Raw genomic sequence first — 5,902 nt, 5'->3', positions numbered from 1 at the left:
AACCCTCCCAAATAGCTTTTGCAAGCCAATTACTTTCGAAGAGTGAAAAGAAGTACCTTGCCCCTAAGCTTGAATCTTTGGCCCTTAAGTGGGCAGTCACTGGAATGTTCTCTGACTACTTATATGGCAAAGATTTCATAGTGGTGACTGACAGCAATGGAGTGCTTTATTGACGGACACAAAATGGACCCATGGTCACCTTCCAGCTAGTGATCCCTGTAGAGCTAAGAGCCATCGCACTTCTGAGCCTCCATAACAACATGGGCCACATGGGAGTCGAGTGAACAGTGGATTTTGCAAGAGCTCAATTTTACTGGCCAAAAATGTATATGGCCATTGAAAACATGACCAAGACCTGCGAGCGATGTGTTTGCTGTAAAACCCTTCCTGAGAGAACCACTCCACTGATGAATATAAAGACATGTAGGCCTCTTGAACTTGTCTGCATGGACTTCTTGTCCCTGGAGCCAGATCAGTCCAACACAAAGGATATATTAGTCATTACCGATCACTTCATAAAGTATGCGGTGGCCATGCCAACTCCAAACCAGCGAGCATGCACTGTAGCAAAGAGCCTCTAAGGAAACATCATCGTATATTATGGTTTTCCAGAGCGGCTACACAGTGGCCAGGGTCGTGACTTTGAGTCAAAGACTGTAAAAGAACTCTGTGAGCTCACTGGTATGAAAAACATGCATACTACCCCATACCATCCAAGGGGAAACCCGGTCGAGATGCTTGGGAGACTCTCGTCCATGCATATAATTGCAACAAAAATGAAGTGACCGGGTTCTTTCCCTACAAACTAATGTTTGGGTGACAACTGAGGCTTCCAATCGATCTGGCCTTTGGGTTGCGTGTCATCACTGATAAAAAGACCCATTCCCAGTATGTCAGTGACTTAAAGTGTTGCTTGGAAGAGAGTTACAGGATTGTAACCTGAATGCACAAAAGAATGCTGACCACAACAAGATCCGATTCGATAAACGAGTCGTAGATTCAACCTTGTGATGTGGGTGATATAATTCTTCCATAATGTCAAGCTACGTGGAAAGCACAAACTAGCAAACAGGTGGGAGGATGATGTCTACGTTGTCCTCAGGCAAGCTGGTGATATTCCTGTTTACACGATCAAGCCTGAAGGTAAGGATGGGCTTGTGTGCACCTTACACCATGACTTGCTCCTCCCTTGTGGCTTTCTACCTGACTCTACGACAGACAAACCTGTCAAACAGCCTCCAGTCCACTCTCATTGTGAGGCAGTGTGAACAACCTGAGAGGTTTCAGTATTCCAAGCTGGGTAGTCCTTTAATGTTTGTGGTGAATTCCCTCTTCCAAGGTCTTAGTAATGCCTTTGCAAGTTCCCTCCATGACTCTGATTACTAGACATAAAACAGCAACCTTGTCAGAGATACCCAGGGACAGGCATGGTGTCAATAGGGTTGGGTGTGACCCACATGATATAATGGGTTGCAATAAAAAGACAGAAACCTGTCAAATTATATATTTTGGTGCTTCTGTAATGTTACTTAAGCAAAAATAACTAAGTGTCAAGTAATGGTTGCTATCCAATGAATACTAGAGAATAGTTGTGAACATGTTGTCTCAGATAATCAGCAACTCACTGTGGTGGCTAGTCCTGCCCACCTGCTCAGGCCGGTCTTGCAGGGCATGGTGCAGAGAAATGGAGTGTGTTGATATAAAAGTTAATGAAATAAGGAGAGAAACCAGGGGCAGAGAGGGGTGGCCGGGGTAGCACTGGCCACCTCTGGAACCTGATTGGACACCTCAGGTGCCACCCCAGTTGATTGACAAGTCACTGCACGTCTCGTTGAAAGAAGCACGATTATGGAAACGCAAACGTGGGAGGCAGAAGAGAGAGGACCTACTTTCAGTAAATACATAATTCTGAAGTAAGTTTTAAAGTGGTTTCCTGATGAGTAATTGTTTTAAACTATTGACAATTTGACTGCACATTTAGAGAAGATATTTTGTCCCCAATAGTTTTTATTTTTTATTTTAGGTGCAGTACAAGTGATGAATGTGAACATACATATATATAACATGGCACAAGATGAGACAGAGGAACTAATAACAAAGAAACAGAACACAGAAACAAACAAAAATAAATTCTAAAAATAATACGAGAAAAAAGGGACTAACAGCAGCAATAATTGCAGAAGGAACAAAGGGGGGAGGAATACAAAACAGCAAGAAGACACAGGGAGAAGATTTGTAGGGTATGAAACTGTATGAAGTGAAAGAGGGCATAGTATATTATATATTATTTTTAATAAGTGAGTAAATGAAATGTGAGACAAAATGTAGAGTGAGTAAATGAAATAAATACATGAAGAAAAAAAGGTTATATATATATATATATATATGTATATATATATATATATATATATATATATATATATATATATATATATATATATACATATATATACACATATATATTGTTACGACCCCTCCCTTTCTGCTCGCCATGATGCAGTCGATCACTTCCTGCAGGAGCTGGCAGTCAGGGAGGATAATTAGGGCAAGTAGCTTACACCTGGCTAGGCCTCTGCCAAGGTTACAAATGCCAGCTTGGTCTCATTGTCTCTACCCACTGATAATTAACTTTCAAAAGAGAACGCTCAACTTTTTTAACCACCTGAAATCCAGCCCCCGAGACACCCTCAACTCCAAAGCCCTCCAAACTCAAGAGCTGAGCCCAGAAAAGAGTCCCCTATGTCAGTTGGTACTGAGGCTAACTGCCCCCTCTCAAACACAGTCTGACCAGCCTCACAACAACACTGCTCTCCAAACACCGATCAGAGAAAAGCAAATTATAACACAATGCAAAGAAACCTACCCGGAACATTGGAAAGAAGAAAATAAAAGCCAAAGTAGATTAGAATGTTATCTAGCCCTAAAAAGAGATTATGAATTAGCAGAATATCTCTCTACTGTCAGAGATAGAAAGCAGAGACAGATCCTCACCAAGTACAGGCTCAGTGACCACAAATTGACAATCAAAACAGGAAGACACAAAAAAATCATGGCAACCAAAAGAAAACAGAACATGTGGTCACTGCTCGACAGGTGAGGTTGAGACAGAGATGCACTTTCTCCTACAATGTAAAACATTCAAAGAAACCAGGAACATTTATTTTAATAAATTCAATTCGGTAATCTCAGAGTTCAAAGAGCTGAATGACATATCAAAATCAAAAATACTCCTGGGAGAAGGAGACAGGGCATATCTTGCTGCCCAATATGTGTCAACATGCCACAACCTGAGGGACAGTGAATGACCGACATACACACGCAGGCACACACACACTGTATATACTGTATATATAATTAATGTAAATCAATCTTGGTGTTGTGTTTGTGTTGTTATTTGTTATGTTCTGTCTGAATGTTTGGACAAGTTGTGTTTTGATGCTTTGGCAACATTGTTGTAAAACTTTCATGCCAATAAAGCCCCTTTGAATTGAAAAAAAAAAAAATTGAGAGAGAGAGAGAGAGAGAGAGAGATTTTCGGTAATCTCAGAGTTCAAAGAGCTGAACGATACTCCTGGGAGAAGGAGATAGGGCATGCCTTGCTGCCCAGTATGTGTCAACATGCCACAACCTGAGGGACAGTGAATGACCAACACATACTGTATATATAATTAATGTAAATCAATCTTGGTGCTGTGTTTGTGTTGTTATTTGTTATGTTATGTCCGAGTGTTTGGACAGATGCTTTTGCAACATTGTTGTTAAACTTTCATGCCAATAAAGCCCCCTTTGAATTTGAATTTGAGAGAGAGAGAGAGAGAGAGAATTGTCAAGAAGGCATGTTCCTTAGGTACCAGGTTAGAGTAACACAATATTTTCCTTTATTAGTATACGGACCTCCTGATAAAGCCTTGCCTACCCTCTGGCCACCCCTTGTATTACTGTATACTGTATTATTGCACTGGCCTTCAAGGCCGCCAACAGAACTGCACCCATCTACCTCCAAACACTGGTCAGACCACACACCCCAGCGCGAGCACTACGCTCCACTACATCAGCTGGCTGGCTGATACCACCATTGCTGAGAGCAAACAAAGGTTTTTCAGCAAAGTCACGACTCTTTTCTGTTCTGGCGCCTCAGTGGTGGAACGAACTCCCAACCAATGTCAGGACATCAGAGTCACTCGCCATCTTCCGCAAAAGACTCAAGACTCACTTGTTCAGACTTCACCTCGACCTCGCATAGCATGACTCCCCCATGCATTTTCTCTCTCAACTGTCAGTGATATGAGAAGTGATATAACATACTGTGTACTGGTGCAATGTTGAAGAACATAGCTCATGGACAAATCAAATCGATCTAGTAGTTTGGCAGGTAGTTGTAGGCGTGCGTTGGCTGTCAATTGAACAGATGGTGAACCAAACAACTGGCCTGTTTGCTTCCAAGCAGACACAGGATTTTATGATAGAAGATGTGTGAATTCAAAACTAAACCACTAAATTATTCTGGAGATCGTGAACTGTTCAGGAAGTGGTCTTGTATCTGTAGAAACCGTTTGTTTGTATAAAACTTTTGGTAACCATAGTAATGCGCATGTGTGTCAGCATGTAAGTGAAGGGGGTTATTGTAAAAAACGCCTCTTTTTCATCCTGACTGTACTTGTTAGTCATTATTTATAACATGTTTGTTATTATGGTCAAATGTCAATGTGACACAGAGAAAGTTGCACTGAAGAAAGGAATTTCAAATAAAAATATTTTCAGTATAACTGTGCAATGTAAGGAAGGCATGATAACACGTCCTTTGATTTATAGTTGAGTGTGTATATATTTTTATTGAACAACATTCAACTAACTGCAATTCAAGAGACAGAATTAAAGTTTACCATATGTTAAACAGATTCCAGAATATGAGATTCATTTTTTAAAAGGTGTCTCATTCAATGTTTACAAAACACACTCTTAATCTGCAAAATCATGACATATAAAGAAAGAGAGCAAGGATTGCAATGATTCCCTGAGCTTGGTTATGTAACTACGAAGCATTTCTGGTTCAGCTGTCAACGTTTTCGTGATGATTCCCTGTAAACAAACAACAAGGTCATTTTAATATCACACAGCTAACAATCAATCCAGTTAATGGCAGTCAACCAGCATAGCTTAGCATCTCATCATCATGAAACCTAACTCAGAATTATGAGAGCAAAATTAGATTTTTCCTCAAAGTTGTGCAATAAAATATCTTGTAATATTGAGAGACAGGGCCCCCGATAGGGGGAAGGGGACATCAGGTATGTTGAGTGCCCAAAACGGCCCTATAACCATTAAAAATAATGTGGTGGGGAATTCATCATGCCCTAGGCATGAGCAAGACTGTTGTTGGCTGTGATAAAAGAATATTTTGATTGTCCATGATAATGATGAGTTAAAATTGTGTTCATTACAGACCCATTGAATGGTCATGGTCATGGTCATGCCAGTTGTTGATAAAAGCCAAAGATCAATAGGAAATAAAGTCTGAGCCATTAATGGTGTCTGCTGACAAATTATCAGACTGCCAGAGCAATGCCAATATATTTGAGACCCATCTTCATTTCTTGGTGACATCAATGCCTTTTCTCTCCAATGACAACGCAATTTGACTAAGGAGTAGTTAAAAGTTAATCAAATCAAGCTTTGGGAATTTAGTCAAAATAGTTTTTTTTTCCTTTTCTCATCATTTGAAAATAATATGAACTTAAATCCCATAACAACATATACTGTATCTCATAGAGTAGAGAGTTATTGACATACTGGAATGTGTTCCCATAGATATGTGAAATAAATTTGTAAGCATTTTCTTAAAATTACTAGTTGCTTAGTCAAAAATATGAAATATGTTGATTATAATTAAAAGAAAACATCT

The sequence above is a fragment of the Pagrus major genome, chromosome 16 (assembly GCF_040436345.1).
Source record: "Pagrus major chromosome 16, Pma_NU_1.0".
NCBI lineage: Eukaryota > Metazoa > Chordata > Actinopteri > Spariformes > Sparidae > Pagrus > Pagrus major.
This window is presented reverse-complemented; position numbering follows the sequence as displayed.